Source organism: Equus caballus, chromosome 10, assembly GCF_041296265.1.
Source record: "Equus caballus isolate H_3958 breed thoroughbred chromosome 10, TB-T2T, whole genome shotgun sequence".
NCBI classification, from domain to species: domain Eukaryota; kingdom Metazoa; phylum Chordata; class Mammalia; order Perissodactyla; family Equidae; genus Equus; species Equus caballus.
In genome coordinates, this window is record NC_091693.1 from 58,173,603 (window position 1) to 58,192,670 (window position 19,068).

Consider the following 19,068-nt stretch of genomic DNA (forward strand, 5'->3'; position numbering starts at 1 on the left):
CCATGTTATTTTGGTTCTTGGCCCAGAGATATTACTATATATTGGTAGCATTAAATCATAAAAATTTTATTCAATTGAATGACATAAATGGAAACTGCTTGTAAAATTATTTAAAGGCTTTAAAATAAATTTTGCTTATTACTGTTGAATTAACCTTCAAAATTAGCTTGATTGTGGTAATAATTTCACAATGTATACCTGCACCAAAACGTCAAGTTGTATACCTTAAATATATGCAATTTTTATTTGTCAATTATTTTATACCTTAATAAATATGGGAAAAAACCTAATTAAAAAAAGGATCATATATGCTACACTCACAGTATGTACATATATAGATATATAGAGAGGTAGGCTGGCAGAAAAGGAAAAAATGGGGAACTTAATATATGCTGAGAATAGATTGAAATTGTGCTGAAATGCATTTGGTATCTATCAATCTACATCTGCAGACACTAGAGAGCAGGATGACTTTCTCAGAGACATTTGGTTTTGGGCAGAGCTTCTCAGTGGATAGGAAATAGTGATTTTTAGTATCTTTCCATGTCACAAATTTTTTTTGCCAATATGTTTTTATTGCAGTAACATTGGATTATAACATTGTTATAACATATAGCTTTCAAATGTACATCGTAATATATTTCGAATTCTGTGTAGATTACATCGTTTGCCACCCAAAAACTGATTATAGTCCATCACCATACCTAATCCCCCATTTTGCCCTCCCCTCTTCCCCTGTGGTAACCACCAATCCACTCTCTGTTGCTATGTGTTTGTTTGTGGTTGTTTTTAGCTTCTACTTCTTTGTCACAAATTTTCATAAAAAAAATTTAGCAAGTTTTTATAAAAACTCCCCAAATCCCTTTTAAACCTTCCTGAAAGGATAATATGGTTATATCATTCCCTTTTAGGGACCTGCAGGCAACTTATTTAATGGAAATAATTGTGTTTGGGAGCCCATTCTTATTTTAATCAAGCTATTTTCTTAACCTCAGATTAAAGAAAAAACTTCAAAACGAGCATTGTATTATTTACAGCAGTGCTATATTTTGTTTGAAAACCTGAAAAATTATACAAATATAATTAAAAACGTTTTATTACAGAAAATTTTAAGTATATACAAAAAAATGAACAAAATAGTGTCTTGAGGCCCCATGCATCTATCTCCTAGCTTCAGCAATGATAAATTCATGGCCAATCTTATTTCATCTATTTAAGTTATTTTGAGAAAAGTGTCTCTTTTCTACCATCCATTCTTTCTTTCTTTAATTGTTCAACAGTTACAATTTAACAGTGATTTTAAAAAAAAGGTCCTCAGTGAGACAGTGATAGAGAATATTTAGGAAATTTCTCTACCCTTCTTGTTCTTGTTTATTCCAGGCGACAGTTCAGGTTTATGTCTTGTGAAGATACGGTTCAGCTGGACGGGTGTGCCTTCTGCTATTCTTGTGGCTCTTTCCCTTGTCCTTTCCTTTGTAATATCCAATGGCTCATATCTAGCTGTTTTCCCAAATGTAGGTCTTTGGGTGATGCTAGGCTAAGATATAGGCTTACAAAAGTCCTGGCTGTCCTTTTCTAGCTGCGTGTCTTTGCGCAGAGAGTGAAGACTGGTCCCCATGCGTCAAGTCTGACCCTCAGAAACAAAGGTACTGACCTTCGAGGAGGAAGCATAGGAGCATTTTGCATCAATCTTCTTTCCCACTTTTTGATGAAAATAATGAACAGTAGAGGGCTTTGCTCTTATGGAGACACTTCCTTCCTAAGTACCGTCTCTTTATGTTTTTACTGTCTCTGCTGTGTGTCGACAATGGAGAGAATAGCTTAGAAGACCCTTTGCCCAAGCCTATTATGCTGTTATTCCATCTGTCTGTGGAAAACCAGAAAAAAACCGTGTTAGGTCTTGCCTTATGGCAAATTCTGATCCACAGTTGCTGTTTTCCCACACTTACTTAAGCTTCTTTGCACATCTACTGGCACAAAGGCCTGAGGGCTTCCTTCTGAATGTGAGGTACTTTTATATATCCAGGCCCTCTGGCCTTGCCTCTGGCAGATGCAAACAAACAAACAAAAGGCTGCTTGGAGCTGACTTCCAACAGTAGAAACTGGTTCATGGCCAGAACAGGAGAAGGCTTATTAGAACTGCAAATGTGTATGCTGTCATTCGTCTGGAGATTGGCAATGTTTTGTAGTTTTTTGGGTAATATATCTATTTTTATGTAATCCTTTGAAATGAATTAGCAATAAAGAAAGAACTTCACTGGGGAAAATGACTGATGTTTTATGAAGGCCTATTTAAAAATGTTGTGTGGTTTGAAAATTGATGAATAGTTTCAAAAATTTGGAGGAAGTACTTTAAAAGGTGAATATTAGGCTGCATATTATTCACAGTATTTATAGAATCCAGAAAAGATATAGGTTAATGACTTACAAATAATGTTTTATTTTAAGTTACACTGAATCTATTTTGACTTCCACTGATGTAGTGTTGTAAGCGTCTCACCTAATGCATCAATGACCAGATTGGGCCTGGAGAATAACTTCATGGACGACTGAAGTTTCAGGAAAAATGGAGCATATTTACGGCTCTGGGTTACCCATGGTTTCTATTTCTTTTGGTTATCCACCTTTCACCCAAACACAGGATGGGTAGAGCAGCTTCTATTTTGAAGCTTGATAAGGAATAGAAGAAGATTGAAATCAATGGTTGAATCTGAAACTTTGGGGAAATTAAGTTTGAAAAATGTACCTCTTTTTAGAAGAAACAAGAAATCATGTGATGCAAGAATGTCCCCCTCCCCCACGGATAATAATTGTTAAGTGTATCTCTTTCCACAAAAACTCCCATTTTTTTTGCTGATGAGAATTTGCCCTGAGCTAACATCTGTGCCAATCTTCCTCTAGTTTGTGTGTGAGTGGCCACTACAGCACGGCTGACAAGTGGTGTAGGTCCATGCCCAGGATCCAAACTCGAGAACCTGGGCCCCAAAATGGAGCATGGCAACCTTAACTACTACACCATGGGGCTTGCCCCAAACCCCCCATTTTTAAGATACCAGTCCCTTATTAGGGAGAATGAGAAAACTGGGAAATTACTTATGAAATGATATTAACTGAATTTTATCAATATTTTGAATGGAGGAAATAAATCAATGTGACTGAGAATCTTTAGGCTTTGAAGAGGAATAGAATGGAGAATATTTAGGTAAATCTCTCTCCACATTCATGCTTGTATTCTTAACAGCCCATGTGGCTTCTCTCAAAGTCACAGGCATTTCTATAAGAAGACAGGATTTCTCACCCAAAAGGTGAGAAAGCAAAGAGGAGTAAGCTTTCCCAACCAGGCCTCTTCACTGTGTCTGGCCGATAGAAGGCCACCTTTGGGTTTAGCTCCATCCTTGGTCCATTTAGCTGTGGCCTGTGTGTTGGGTCACTTGCTTTACAGTGTGAGGCAACTTCTGTGCAATCAGTCACCAGTGGCTGTTTTTCTTACAAGGGGCTCTGTGTGAGGCAGGTCTTGGACGATCATGGAGAAGCCACTGTAATTTGTCTCTCACAGTCTTACTTCCAGCTCCTATCTGCCCACTTTCCAGCCTGCACTCCAATTTGCTGTGATTTTTCCAGTGCTGCTGAATTTCCTTATTTCTCCTTTTCCTCCAAATTAATTTATATGCCCATAATTTTCAGAAAGTTTTCCTTAGGGCACTTTTGATCCATAATTTCAGTTTAGTTCAGTTTAGAATAACACTAGATGAAGTATTTAAAATTCTATTGCAGTCCTGCTTTTCTTTGATACTTCAATCTAGTGAAAAGATAATAGATATTTGTTAAGACTTCTTTGGGATTTCTGAAACTTCAATGTGTTCTACCAGCACTACTTAATTTCCCTGCCCAAGGATGCCGGTTGCTGGATTGCAGCTTATTCGTCTTGGCAGCTGCCACTTCTTTGTGGGGTTTCTGGGAAGTTGGGAGCAGACCATGACCAGGGTTATGGTGTACTATAAGGGGATGATAGCTATGAAGCTAGCTTATGTTTTCAGGGACTAGTATTTACTGCTTCTTTCATGGGCTACTAGCTAATGACCAACTGGTTCCGGAACATCCAGTCAACTGTCATGAGGTTTAGCCTAGCCTTCCCGAAGTATGTGCCATGAAAAAGGGCTTTCAAATAAGCTGGCAAAATGCTGCATAAGATAGTACCCTTTTAGAGATTTATAATGTATATTCACACAATAAAGACTGCAAGAAGTCCAGCAGTAAAGAAGCCTGTCTGTCTGTCCGTCTGTATGTATGTATGTAATTATTTATTTTTATTTCTCATAAATCTTTTATTTTTTCATATCTACTTGTTTGTCTTTTCTTTTTTAATTGAGGTAACATTGGTTTATAACATTATATAAACATCAGATGCGCATCATTATATTTTGATTTCTATGTAGACTACATCATGTTCACCACCCAAAGACTAATTACCATCCATCACCACACACATGTACCCTGTCACCCCTTTTGTCCTCTTCCCTCCTCACTTCCCTTCTGGTAACCACCAGTCTAATCTCTGTATCTATGTGTTTGTTATTGTTGTTGTCTTTATCTCCTACTCATGAGTGAGATCATACAGTATTTGACTTTTTCCCTCTGACTTATTTCACTTAGCATATTATCCTCAAGGTCCATGCATGTTGTTGAAAATGGCAGGATTTCATCTTTTTTTTTCCTGGCTGAGTAGTATTCCATTGTGTATATATACGACATTTTCTTTATCCATTTATCTCTTGATGGGCACTTAGGTTGTTTCCAAGTCTTGGCTATTGTGAATAATGTTGCAATGAACATAAGGGTTGTCTGTCTGTATTTAATTCTGTATTTCTGAAATTTATTTGACTCCAGAACCCTACAAGTCACCCTTACTTATTAACATCTTCTGGAATTTGTATTCAAAAGAATAAACTTTGGGGGGAATTTTGACTTAGGGTGGTTCTTTTTAAGACATTTAAAAATGACTTTATTTAAAATGTACGTTACAAAGCAAATTTTTTCTCTATTGTTATGATGAACCTCATATACTGGGTACTAAATAGTCAATAAAAAGAGTTCATAGTCATGCAGGTCCAAGGGACATGTAATTTGTGTGTTATTTCTGATTTAGGTTGTCTTAATGGGGATCTTCACGCTCAACACTTTGAGCCCCTTTGAAACTTTATTCTGCCCCTTCTATGTAGAAATAAGAATGTGACCCTGGCAATGAATAAAGTAGCGGTGGGTAAGCTGAAGATGAGCTGCTCTCTATCTTGCCTGATAAGCCAGGCCTTTCAAATGGAAAGTCACCTAGTTAGTAACAAAAAGTGCCATTACCAGCAAAATGTTCTTCAAGATTCAGATCCCGCAGTGTTTTACTGTGGTCCATCCAGTGCAGGGGTCTTCTTGGCAAGAGTACGTGTCCTTTTCGGTAAGTTGGTTATATAATCTGAGTGACCATTTTGTCCCATATTAACTTCTTATTATTCATGAATTGCTCGGAGTTCGTTTATATTTTCTATCTGTTTAATTTCTTAATCTGCTGGACTACACTCATATCTTCAGTGGATGAAAGGGTCAGAGCCATTGTCCTCCGCCCCTCTTCCTCACTCCCTTCAGAATCCCACTGCCCACATGAGACCTTCAGAACCTTTTTGGCTTTGCCTTGCCTCCTCACAGTTCCATTGTTACTCACACCCTGCTGCTTCTCTAGACAAGTGTATTGTCCACGGTTGTACCCCTGCCTTACCACCTCTGTCCCTTCCCAAGCAAGGGCTATTGGTTCTGATCAGTTCATTACACATTTATCAAGCACTTACTCTTTGTGCAGGATTGTGTTAGGAGTTGAAGAAATTAAGAAGAATAAGGTATGATACCTGCAACTTCAGAGCAAATAATCTAGGGGGACACAGGTGAATAAATGGATCATTTAATTATAATATGATGTGTGCTGATAGAGATAGCACAGTGTTATACGGGAGGTACAGGGTGGGTTGCCATACCCAGCCTAGGGTAGTTAGAGAAGGCTTCCTGGAAGAAGTGAACTGAACTGAACTGAAACTTGAAGGACAAGTAGGAAATAACTAGAGGGAGAGGGGCATGGTATTGAGGGCGAGTTTTCCTGGCAGAGGAAAGATTGTGGTACTTTGCTATTGTTGAAATGTGAACTTTGAGGTCAAAGAAAGACTGAAGGTGCGTCTCTGTATCCTGCTCACACCGACTCAACTCAGGCTGGATGCCGTCCTGAAGGATGACAGAGACAATTTATCCAAGGGCAGCAAGGAGGATGATGATCCTGTAATTTAAAAAGATCACGATGAAGAGGTACGTGTGAGATTCTCCATTCCCTTGGGGTTTTCCTGGTCTTCTCTACTCTACATCTGAATAAGATATATTTCTTGGTGATGATTGGTTCTGCTGGATACTAAGCTAAGGAACACCTGGAAGGCATGGTCTTATATCCAAATGATGGACACAGATATCCTGATGATAGCACTGAGGATTGTTAATATGCCATTTACACAGTTTAACCATTTATTCAACAAATATCCTTTTTCATGGGCATGCACTGTCTTTGGCGCTGGGCTTATATTGATGAACAAATCAGAGGTGACTTTTTCCCCCTTCCTCCTTGGAGCTTCTTATCCAGTAGAGAAGAATGAAATTGAAAAAATAATCATAATTGCCTTATGCATAATGGGAGATTTTAACTAGTATATGAGTATGAGTATACTTAGCAATGTTACTTACAAATATGAGTGGTGGTCTCATATACACAAGGGAAGATGTCTGTAAAGAGTGTTACCTTTACCGTTGGAGTGACGGCTAACTCCGTGGTCACAAGTCATTAGTGTTGGGATTTCCTACTAAAATCTGGCATATGAAGGAAGACTATTAATGAGAAAAATCAATCTTAGAAATGATCGTTTTATGAGTTAAAGCAAGTTGCTAATATGAAAACCAAACATAACCTTTTTTATCAAAAGCCTGGGAATATTTTAACTGAGGGCTCCATCTGTCAGTAGGAGAACTGCAGTGTGGCATCTAGGAGGTTAGGTAATGTCACCAGAAGCTCACTGACTGCAGCTTGTGACAAATGACTGACCCCTAGGGCCACCAACCCTGGCTGCCTGGTGCTCTGCTTGGCCCCTGTGGAGTAGCTCCTATTCTCTCACTTCCGACTGGACCACTCCTCTAGCCCGAGGGGGGTGTTTTCATTATGATCCATAATAATGTCGAATGATCTTTGTAACTGATGAGCATCATACACTGGAGACTTTTGGTGGGCTCAGCTCACCAGGACTTGAAGAGGGCTGTGTGAGGGAGAGTGGGTGGTAGGGGGCTGGGTCTGAGATGGCACCCAAGGGACAGACTTGCTCGCTTCTTTGTTCTGTTTCTGCAGCCACTTGCTGAAGCAAATCAGAAACAAAGGGCTTTATAAGTTTTATTATGTCATGAATTATAAGCAAAAATTTGTGTCTTTAGTAACAAGGATGAATGAAAATAGGAAAAAAGTCTTGGTTAAAAAGATCAGCTTGTTGGGTCTACCATTCATAGAAGTAAAGTGTACTTACCTCAGAATTCTTCCTCGCGATCTGTCATGGACACCAAGATCTGACTGGAATGAAGGCAGTCTCTGCCTGGGTAGGGAGTATGTGGTGTGAGCAGGAAAAGAGTGAATCTATGTGTCTTCGTCCTCTTCCCCGAAGCTAGTTATTGCTCACATTTTCTGTTGATCAAATACTTACCCTATTCCCCAATAAATGATGAGACAATTTCCAGTGAGGCTGTTATGTACAAAATTGTGAACGATGAATAAGGTTTAATGAATTGCATAGTTGAGGGGAGAGGGAGAGAGAGGGAGAGAGAGTGCTTGAGTGAATGTGTGTGTCTTGGGTGAGGTGAAAGAATGTCATTGTTTGGTCAATGTAATTATCTCCACTAGTGGACAGAGGCTATGGCGTGAATCGTCCCAAATGGAGGAAGAAATTTTAAAAATTATGTCTGTTGTTGGATGTGGGTTGTAACTTGCATTTCAAATGTGCACATCTGGGTTACTGGGAATTAACAACATCGTACTTGATTCATTCTGTGCCCTCGATACATGTTTGGGAAATTACTTGAATGCTGGCAGAAAATTAATTTCCTGGCTGCAGTCTAGTTTGAATACCCAGACACACGTGCAACAGTTAGGAAACAATTGCGTGGGAGATGGTGTGAGTCAAGATAGAATGAGTTAGAACGAGGCAGCGTTGAGGTGCTTCCATGAGGAAGCAGAGGGTTGCTAGGAGAAGTAGTGCTTTCCAGGAAATGGCAATTGTGAACTTGGGGACAGTTGGTGCAACCCTTCAACATTAGACAGCTCCTTCAGGAAATAAGGAGCTGTTGTAGGCTCTTGGTCCAGGAGTGACACGGTAGAGAGCACAGAGTTTGACCCACTGGAGGGCTGAGCAGCGTTGACAAGATGGGGATTCCAGACGTCTCAGCACTGACCTAGAGCTGAGATGGTAGGGTCTGAACCGGAGTAAGTCTATGAAGTTTCTGATGAAGTTTCAGATCTTTCAGAGACATGTTTTTGATGAAAGATAGAAAAATATGAAGCATTAGCTGTGGGGAGGATGGAGAAAATGTGAGTCAAAAATAGCTTCCAGTTATAAATCATGGAGTTACAATTATAGTGTTCCAAAAATGTCAACAAAATAAAGCCCTACAATTAAAACCTGTATTAGGAATTTCTAAGAGATTTCTCTGCAATAAATGGGAGAAGCACGACCCGTGACATGTATTTTTAAGTCTGATTCTTTTTTTACTTTGGATCTGTAATGGATGCAAGAATTCTCCTTTTGCTTAAAAGAGCACACACAGAATGGTTATTACTTATACTGGTGCTTTTTCTTTATAATTTAAAAATGCTTTCTCAAGAGATAGAATTGTAGAAGTGAACTTCTGAGATTGCTCAGAGCGGTGCTACAGAATGACAAGTGAAAAAACCTGATATTTAACCAAATAGTAGATTTAGTACTCATATGGATGGTTTTCCTTTGGGAATCCCTGGTCATGGCTCTTGGCCAGTAGAATTACTGAAGTTAATACTTGCTGTTCAAAAAGAAACTGTGCGAAGCGTCCACAAGAACATTTTTAGGATCCATCCCTAAGATCTGGCTCAGTCTTGATTGCTGCTCTTATCGCAGAGGATTTGAGCTTTTTCTTATGATTTATAGGATTTGTCACATTATGAATTTATTACTGGGTGACTAGGAAGTAATTTCATCATGCATAAATTCCATTAATTTTGTAATACTCTATAAAACATATCATGCTTTCACTGTCATTCGTCGGGGGTCGCAGACAGAGTATATGGCATGGTTACACAAATGGTTACAACACACACTGTATGCATTTTAGTCTGGGTGTTCCAGAATGGATAGAAGAGCAGGTGGTGATTTTCTTATACGAAATTTAATAGCCAATTTTTGTGCCTATTCTTACCGAAATGTCTACAATCATGGAACTCTTCTGATTCTCATTGCAATGTAAATCCATATATTGTAATATTTGTCTTGAAAATTTATATACCGGCTCACCATATGAGCATGTTCTCATTGCCTCCTCAGGCCTTTGAGCAATTTGCAGTCTTTTGTTAGCAAATAAAGGCCCTCAGAGCCTCCTATTTTGAGCCCCAAGTTTACCAGCTGCTATCCACTCCTGGGCCTCATTAGAGGCCTGCAGCTCTGCTGAGAACCACACCACATGCTACAGCCTCTCTTGTCTACATATTAGCCTGTTGCTGCTCCTTAAATTACCTGGTACAAAAGCTTGCTCTATTTCTCCACAGAGAGCTACCACTCCTATCCGCTTTGAAGAGGCTCTATATCATGATCTCTCAAACTAATTAAGGTTCATGGGCAGGCCACAGGTTGCTATAGAGGAACTTTCCTGAAGGCTGATAGCAATGAGGACTTTTTTTTTTTTTGGCATATGATTACTGCTGCTATAGCTTACATTCGAAAGTCTGTTTTTAAAATTTTTTTAAAAAAGCTTTCTTGGTTTAATGCAGGTGATGTCATTCATTTTACATTTCAAGAGTTATTTCCTCAGGGAAGTAGAAGATAATGTTAATGAAAAACATTTGAAATAAAAGATTTAAAGCATTTTCAGAGGCTGGGGCTAGTAAATACATTGGAAAAGTATTTCTGTGAAGATTTATTGGAAATCGTAGGTCGTATTTAGTATTTATGCTAATTGGGCAGTATTTATATTCTTAAATGAAAAACATTATATCTTTCTAACTTTTAAGAGGATTTATTTGCAATTTAGTGGTTTAAGAAAGGGATTAAATAGTGTCAGTTTTCCTATGCCAAATAACCAAAATAAAATTTCAGGATTTCTGTGAAGAGAATTTTGATATTTTGGTTAAAAATTCAGACAGAATAGTAAAATTACAGGTGTTCTAGATTTTCAACAACATGAATTGGTGAAAATCTGTGTTGGCACAAAAGATAAATTACTGAGTGATTCTTTATTAAACAAATTATAGTTTACCAAAGGACTACTCTCAGTAGTAAACTCCTCTCACATGTTCATAAATAATTTGATTAATAGAAATTCTGCTCACACGTCAATTCTGTTAGGGAGGAAGCTTTGAGTTAAGTTGGAAGGCCTGGCTGATCAACTTCCTGCACCTGTCGACATGTCTTTCACAGTGTTTCTTATCTTTGTTGATCATGGCCTACTGCTTCTTCATTCTTTACTTTCTCCTCTTGTTTCTTCGCTCTGTCCTTTATCTTTCCATGCTTCTTGAGAATCATATTTACTTGCTATAAATAGCTCTCATATTTCTTCACCTGCTATTTTTTTAGGGGAGTTTCAGTATTGACCTATTTTGTCTATCTCTTCTCCCAGATTTCACCTTATCCCACCATCTCTTCTCTGGTTATACCTTCCTGGTCAGCCGGGCTGGTCTTTCTGGACTGTCTTAGCCACTGTAAGGGAATGAGAACGCCCCTGGCCACCCAACTGTGAGTGTTCCAGGTAACTTCTGAATGAAATATGTGTACCTAAGTTATGGGTATACATAGTAGATATATTTGTCTGCAAAAACTTAACAGTGAAGATACAAGCACCAAGCATTATGTCGTTACAAGGGGGAGGTTTCTGGTTACTAACTCTATCACGACTTATGGAATGAAGCATTCCTGGTATAATTAATTTACATGCGTAAATGAAGAGAGGATTGGATCTGCCTAGCACTGTCCTTCAGGCTTCAGAGAGATAGTAAGTGCATTTGGATGAGCAGGAAAGTAAAGAATATTTAGCTTAGTTAAATCACACCACACAAGCATTTTCTATGGGGGCAAATAAACACTTTTTAAAGTAACTGTTGGGCGGGCACAGGACCTGTGGCAGCTTCAACTGTGACTCCAGGGTACACAGCACTTTAACAAATGTTTGATGATCAGAAATGAACTCTAAGGGGCGTATTTATGGAGTCTGTTGTGTCTTGTGGCATGGATGGGTAGATGAGAAGAGATGGGCATCTTTCTCTTGGACAATAGCCATAATTGATTAATTAAACCAATATTTATTAAGTACTTACTATGTGCCAAGCATTGTATTAAATGCTGGGAGGACAACAGCAAAAAGACAGATATGGTCCCTGTCCTCATGAAGCTCACGGACTGATGCGGGTAGAGACAAGTAAACAGAAAATTGCTCCGTGTGTTAATTGAAGCTATAATGGCAGGGAGCAGAGTGTGCTGAGAGGACAGATTGGTCCTGCAGGTAGTAGAAATCATCCATGCGTAGGCTAGGCTACAGAAACGAGCCTGGCCTTTACTCTTCTCCTGGGGTTTTTGGCCCTGGAAACATCAACCTTCATCTGCAATTCTCCTAGAAACACCATTGTGGTAGTTATTTTACCAAGCCTTTGGGTGATTTCATCTGTTTGAGGTGTGTGTGTGTGTGTGTGTGTGTGTGTGTGTACATCGAACACATATGCTTCACTATACCATTTGAAAGTAAGTTGTAGACATCGTTAACTTTAGTAGGCATCACCTAAGAATAAGGTTTATTTTCTGCATAAATCATAATAACTTTATGTCTACCAGAAAATTAACAGTAATTTGATGAAATTGTCTAGTATCCAGTCCATATTAAAATTTCCCCAGTTGTTCCAAGTATGTATTTTATGGCTGTTTTTTTCCCTCTGAACAAGGATCCAAGTAAAGTTTATGCATTACAATCAATTGTTATATTTTCCCAGTCCATTTCTGCCCTAGAAGTAACCATTATCCTATTTTTCTTTTTTTACCTGTCAGGTCTATATTTTTATACTTTTGCTGTATGGTTTTTTTTTTTAAAGATTTTATTTTTCCTTTTTATCCTGAAAGCCCCCAGTACATAGTTGTGTATTTTTAGTTGTGGCATGTGGGACGCCACCTCAGCATGGCCTGATAAGTGGTGCCATGTCTGCATCCAGGATTTGAACCTGCGAAACCCTGGGCCGCCGATGCAGAGCGTGTAAACCCAACCACTCGGCCATGGGGCAGGCCCCTGTGTGTGTTATATATCTAAAATAAAATATAATACTGTTTTGAGTTCAAAATTTTGTTTAAGAGCTATTGTACTGTGTGTGTCATTCAACAGTCTTTTTTTAACTCAACATATGTTTTTTTTTTTTAAAGATTTCATTTTTTTTTTTTCCTTTTTCTCCCCAAAGCTCCCCGTACACAGCCGTATATTCTTCGTTGTGGGTCCTTCTAGTTGTGGCATGTGGGACGCTGCCTCAGCGTGGTCCGACGAGCAGTGCCATGTCCGCGCCCAGGATTTGAACCAACGAAACACTGGGCCGCCTGTAGTGGAGCGCGCGAACCCAACCACTCGGCCACGGGGCCAGCCCAATGTTTTTAAGATCTATCTGCGTTAACATGTGTAGATCTAATTCATTCATTTTTAGCTGCTGTAAAACACTATCATTTATTTATCCATTTCTCTATTGAAAGACATTTAGGTTGTTCCCACTTTGTCGTTAACGAAATTATTTTGCCTTTTCTTTTAGTATTAAACAGAGTGTTATTGAATTAGAAAGATGTTTTTGCAGATAAGGTAACTTCTCAGTAAACCCCTCCTTTTGTTCTAGTCCTTCAGGGACTTCTTCTGTTGTGACCTTGCTTCCAGTTTTAGAACCGGTTTCCTTGGCTGCCCCAGTGTTAGGTGGCAGCACAGTCCTCTTTGCCTTCTAGGGTCCTCCACGACCACCTTTCTGCTGATGTTATAGGCCAGAGGTTCTCAGTCGGGCAGCACATTAGAATTATCTAGGGAGATTTAAAGTAGACTGATGCCTAGGTCCCACCCCCACAGATTCTGATTTATTTCATCTGGAGTGGGGCCTGTGCAGCCGTGCTTCAGAGCCATGGTTGATTTTTATGGGAGTCACACAGGGTCTTACTGCAAGAAGTGAATGGCTGGGCTATATCTTAGCTCCTGTGCGTTATATTACCTTGATGGTATTGACACTTAGAACCTAAGGAAGGCTGCAAAAGATAAACACGGCGGCCAATCCCCCAACTCCTGAGCTTCCGGTTGTATTCCACAATTACTGAAAATCTTTCACTGGAATGTGGCGGATGGGAGAGCTAAACATAAAATCTCTTGTCTGATCTAATTTAATACATTTTAACCTAATTATTTCTCTCATTGTTTTATTTATTATTATTTTTGTTTCTTTTAAATTGAAATAGAATTGACATATAACATTGTATTTGTTTCACATGTACAACGTATACACATATGTTGTACACCAGAAACTGATACATATATATACATATATATGTAGCAAAATAATTACCACAATAAATCTATCTATCACAATAAGTTACAATTTTTTTATGTGTGATGAGAGCTTTTAAGATCTACTCTCTTAGCAACTTTCAAATATACATTGTTTTAGTATTAAGGAAGTTTGTCTCCTAAGATGTTATGTTCTTGTTAGTAGAAAATGAAAGAGATGCCATGGTTAATGATTCCCTTTGTCTTGGCTCTCAGGAGTGTTTCAGGAAGGGAAAATACTTATTGAGCCATACAATGTGGCAGGTACTTTACCTAAGTCTTATTTAATCCTCTAAGTGACCGTCTGATGACATTATCCCTATATTACATATAAGAACACAAAGGTTCAGGGAAGTTAAGTAGTTTGCCCAAATCCAGAAAGACAGCAAGTAGAAGAGTCTGGACTGGAAAGCAAGCTTGCCTGACTCCACAATGCAGGTTCTTTGCATGCTTCTGCTGACCCAGGAGGAAGGTTTATGATGGTTTTGCATGGTGTTCTTTGCTCTAGCTGACAGGTGCCCCAATCAAAGCCCAGATTCCTCATTTCCAAGACTCCATGCTCACAATCTGGACAGCACAAGGGGAAAAGGTCTCTAGAGCAGAGTGTGGTTGGTGAAGTTGGGGACGAGGATATCTGCTGCTGCTACACCGCTGTGGAGGTCCTCAGGTTCCTCACCCCCAGTCCTCTCCTGCACAATCCTTTCTTTGCTTCCTCCATCCATACTACTGCACTGTGGCTCTTTCTAAAGCTGAAATCTTCAGGTCTTTTCCTTTTCCCCATGGCTTTGTCCATAAGACCCTCTTCTCTAGCCTCTTTCCGGTGCATATTGCATATTTCCATGGCATGTTGGTTTTTCCAAGATATTACTTGGTGGGATTGCTTTGGACTAGGAGTTTGGGGGAACTCAGGAATACAGAATGACTGGGTGTTTTTGGCTGCAGGAATGCCAGTGGTTTTATGAAAGAAGAATGTGTAATTTAGTATGTATTTATTATATCAATCACATGAATTAAGGACCAAGGACCCTTTTGTATCAATAGGTGATAATAAGGAGAAATCTAGGAATTAATGTATCTGAAAGCAAGTTTATGCAAGTCCTTACATAAATGCACAACCCTGGACAGAGCTGTTTTGGAAGAAAGTCTTCTGACATTTCAGTTGATGTCCGAAGGTAAAGCACAACGCTGGTGGGTCTGACAGGCTTCAGTGCTTGGTTTAGAGCTGACGATGCCAGCTTAGCCAATATATTTGATTCAATAAGACCTTGGAGTAAAGTAAGCTCTCACAAAGGATAGAGAAGGAGTGGGGGTGTGGATATGTGTGTGTCCCTGGAAATGTAACCTCATTTAAGGTGGCAAAACAATGCCCAATTAAACCACAATTTTGTATCTCTTTGGCAGACTGAAAAGAGAGAGAGGATAAGAGAGGAAAGATGCTGTGATTTGTTTAGGTGCCTAGAAAATTTGGAACGGGACAAACCAAACCACCTGTGAACAGAATGCCCTGCTTGTTCTGGCCGAACCCTTGAACAAGATGTTGGCAGGGAATCCAGGTAGAGAGAACATGTGTGGGGGCCATTTGGGGGACTGTGGGGCGTTGGAGGGTAAGCTCTGTTGTTGCTCATAGCAGGAAGTTTCCTGTGTTTCTCCCTGTGAGTGCAGATGGTACACAGAGGGGTTCGTGTTGACTATTTGCAGCCCTGTATGCAGGCAAAGACATGTTTTCTGTGCACACATCCATTCTCTGCATGGGACAAGGCGCCTCAAGCAAAGTCAGGAAGACATTGCTTATCCAAGCTTTGACAGGTTCATTGGGTTTGAATGGGAAACTGCAAGCCCCAAAGTGTGACACGTTTCATTTTAATCCTTCTCCATAGAAAATTCTTGTTTTCTTCTAGGAAGAATATCTTTTAGGCCTAGTTTGACTTCTTGGAGGCCTTTAATCTGTTGGGAGCTAACTGAAGGGAAGCACCGCACTGCTCTTGACCTAATTCCTGACCTTTTTTCTGGTCTGTGGAGGGAGGTTGGCTTGTCAGACAAATTTCCAGAATATTAGCTCGTGATGTAGGATTTCTAAGTATGGCAGCTGTTGTGGGCTGAATTGTGTCCCCTCAAATTCGTATCTTGAAGCTCTAATACCCAGTTAGGGTGGGCCCTAGTCCAATCTGACTCATGTCCTTCTAAGAAGAGAAATTTGGAAGCCTGGAGAGACACCTGGGATGCAAGCACAGAGCAAAGTCCACATGAGAACTTAGCGATAAGGCACCATCTTCAAGCCAAGGAGAGAGAGGCTTCAGGAGAAACCAAACCAGCTGACAACTTGATCTTGGACTTCTAGCCTCCAGAACTGTAATGAAATAAATTTCTTCTGTTTGAGACAGCCAGTCTGTGGGACTTTGTTATGGCACCCTAACAAGTAATAGAGCAGCTTAGGATGATTTTTACCCACCTTTGAAATTGAGTCATTTCCTTATAGGCTGCTGGGCAACTTCCATTGAATAGCTTGTCTTGCCCGATTTTGTCTCATTTCTATTACCTTAGTGAACTAGGGCAGCTAGTTAAATTGTTTTTTAGTTTACTAATATTTTGAATTAGGAAAGCATTTCAGAAATGTTTCATTACAGAAAATTCCAAACATATACAAAAATAGATAGAACATTGTAATGAATTCCTGGTACTCAGCCCCAACAACACTCAAATCACAGCCAGTCTGCTCCATCCACTCCACATCCTTCCTCCTCAAATCACCCGAGAGCTAATCCCAGACCCGATACCTCCTCATCTGCAAATATCTCAGGAAGTATCTGCAAAAGACGAGAGCTTAACAAAAACCCCGAGTACCATTATCAACATCCAACATTTTAAAACAATTCCTTAATATGATAAACATTTAGCCATTATTTAAAATGTATTTCAATTGTCTCACAGATGTAATACTTAAAAAAATAGTTTGTCTTTGAATCAGGATCATCACAATTAGTGAGTACGTTTCTTAATTTTTAATCTACAGGTTTCCTCCTTCACTTTTTCTTCCTGTAATTTATTGGTTGAAGAATCTGGGCTGTTTGTCTTACAGTTTCCCAGGTTCTGTATTTTGCCAGTTGTATCTCTAAGGTGTTAAATAGCATGTCCTTTTCCCTCTGTATTTCTTGTAAATTTTGTAGTTAGACGGAGGCTTGATCAGAGTCCATTTCAACTTTTTCTTTTTCTTTTGAGGAAGATTAGCCCTGAGCTAACATCTGTGCCCATCTTCCTCTACTTTGTATGTGGGACGCCTGCCAAAAATGGTGTAGGTCTGGACCCGGGCTCCGAACCAGTGAATCCTGCGCTGCCTAAGCAGAATGTGTGAACTTAACTGCTGTGTCACGAGGCTGGCCAGTAATTTTTTTTCTTTTTGAAAAGACTGCTTTATAGAGGCGATCTTCCCTTAGGATGCACGTGATGTTTGGTTATCTTTCGTTTTGTAATCTTAGCAGCTGTGAATCATTAATGCTTAGATCGTTACTTCACTAGGAATTACAAAGTGATGATATTCTAATTCTATCAGTACTTTTTTATTAGTTAACTGGAATATTTCTGTAGAGAGAAACTCCTCCTCATCTACTATTTGGTACTCAGTTGTAAAGAAGTTAGTATTAAAAAGGCAGGATAAATGCTTGATTGTTTTCCAATCAATTTTGATACCTCAGTATCCTCTAAAGGTGGATGATTTAAGTATTGTTAGGAAGTTATGACTTTAAACACATTAGATATGTTTTAATCCATTGCAATTTTTCTTCTTATTGATGTTCAAATTGTCTCATCTTTGGCCAGTGAGGCATTTCCAGCTGGATCCTGAGTTTGCGGACATGACCCTAGTAGTCTGATAGCTTCTGTTCTATCTGGTAGGATGAGGGATTCCAGGTTTATCTTGCATTTTTCCTGCCCTACACCTGGAAGGAATCCTGGATTCTTTGTGCCACTGGGTTGGTCATTATTTTTAGACCTCCAGCAGTGTTTAATATTCCTTCTCCAAGACACCAGGAACAGAAGCTTGTATTGTGAACCCATGCATTGTGAAGGTCATGCAGTCCACGTTGTGAAGTTCTGAAAGCCCTGTTCTTGGGGTAGAGCCAAGGCTGATGCTGGATGGTTTCTCTCTTCCTTGTTATTCCACACAAAACCCCATTGAGAAACAGTGACTCTATGTACCTGGGTGATTATCAGCACGGTCAGTTTCTCCTTACATTTACTTTCTTTCATTTCTTTCAGAGAATCATTCAGTGATTGTATATGCTGCTTAATTTGGCAGAATATATGTGCAATCATTTGGGAATACTTTCATCATCATAATTTGAATAATTTGGTCTAATTATTTTTTCAACCAAACTACTGTAGACGTTTGGGGTAGAGAGGGTAAGATAAATGTTTCCTGTTCCAGAAATTCACTCTGTAGCAGGGAAACAAATTTTAATGACAATCACAATATTAAGTGGGACACGTGCATGTACACACGTGCACAGAACTGTCAGATCACTAAGAAATGAACACCCAGCACTGCCTAGGGCTGGGTCAGGGGAAGTTTGCCAAAGGAGTAACAGATGCACTCTGTCTTAAAGGATGATTAAGACTTTTCCAGAAGCAAAATCAGGAAAAGGACATAAGCATTTGTGTTAGATGCTGCTGTTGCCTACTCAATAGCCATTCTCCTTCTTTCTTTCCCTCCTCTCATGAAACAGGCTGGGAATACCAGACACTTTCCCATATTTCCTAGCAGCAAAGAGTGGCCATAAGATCCCCTACTGGCCAATAAGATATAAGGTCAAGTCTGCTGTGCTGGGGTGATCCTAGAAGACATAGAGAAATATCCAAGGGGAGGCTCTTTCCCTTCCCTCCTTCTGTGGGATATACTATGTGAGTTCATGATCTGGAGCTGATGCAACCATCTTGTGACCATGAGGTGACAAGCCTAAGGATGGAAATACCTGCTGAGGATGACAGAAAATAAGGAAGGAGTAAGAGACCTACTTACAACATTTTTGGGAAAAATGCAATGTGTTTATTCTTAATCCACTGTTGGTCAGGGATTCAGTTACTAGCACACAGAGGTAGCTTAACTGATTCAGTGTGGAAATTATATTGTTGGTTACTGGATTTGCCAAATAAGTTGTATGATTGGAGAGGCATACAGATAGAGACTAAATGTGGGTTAAAATATATAGGGGTTATTTCATCTCAGGCTTTTCT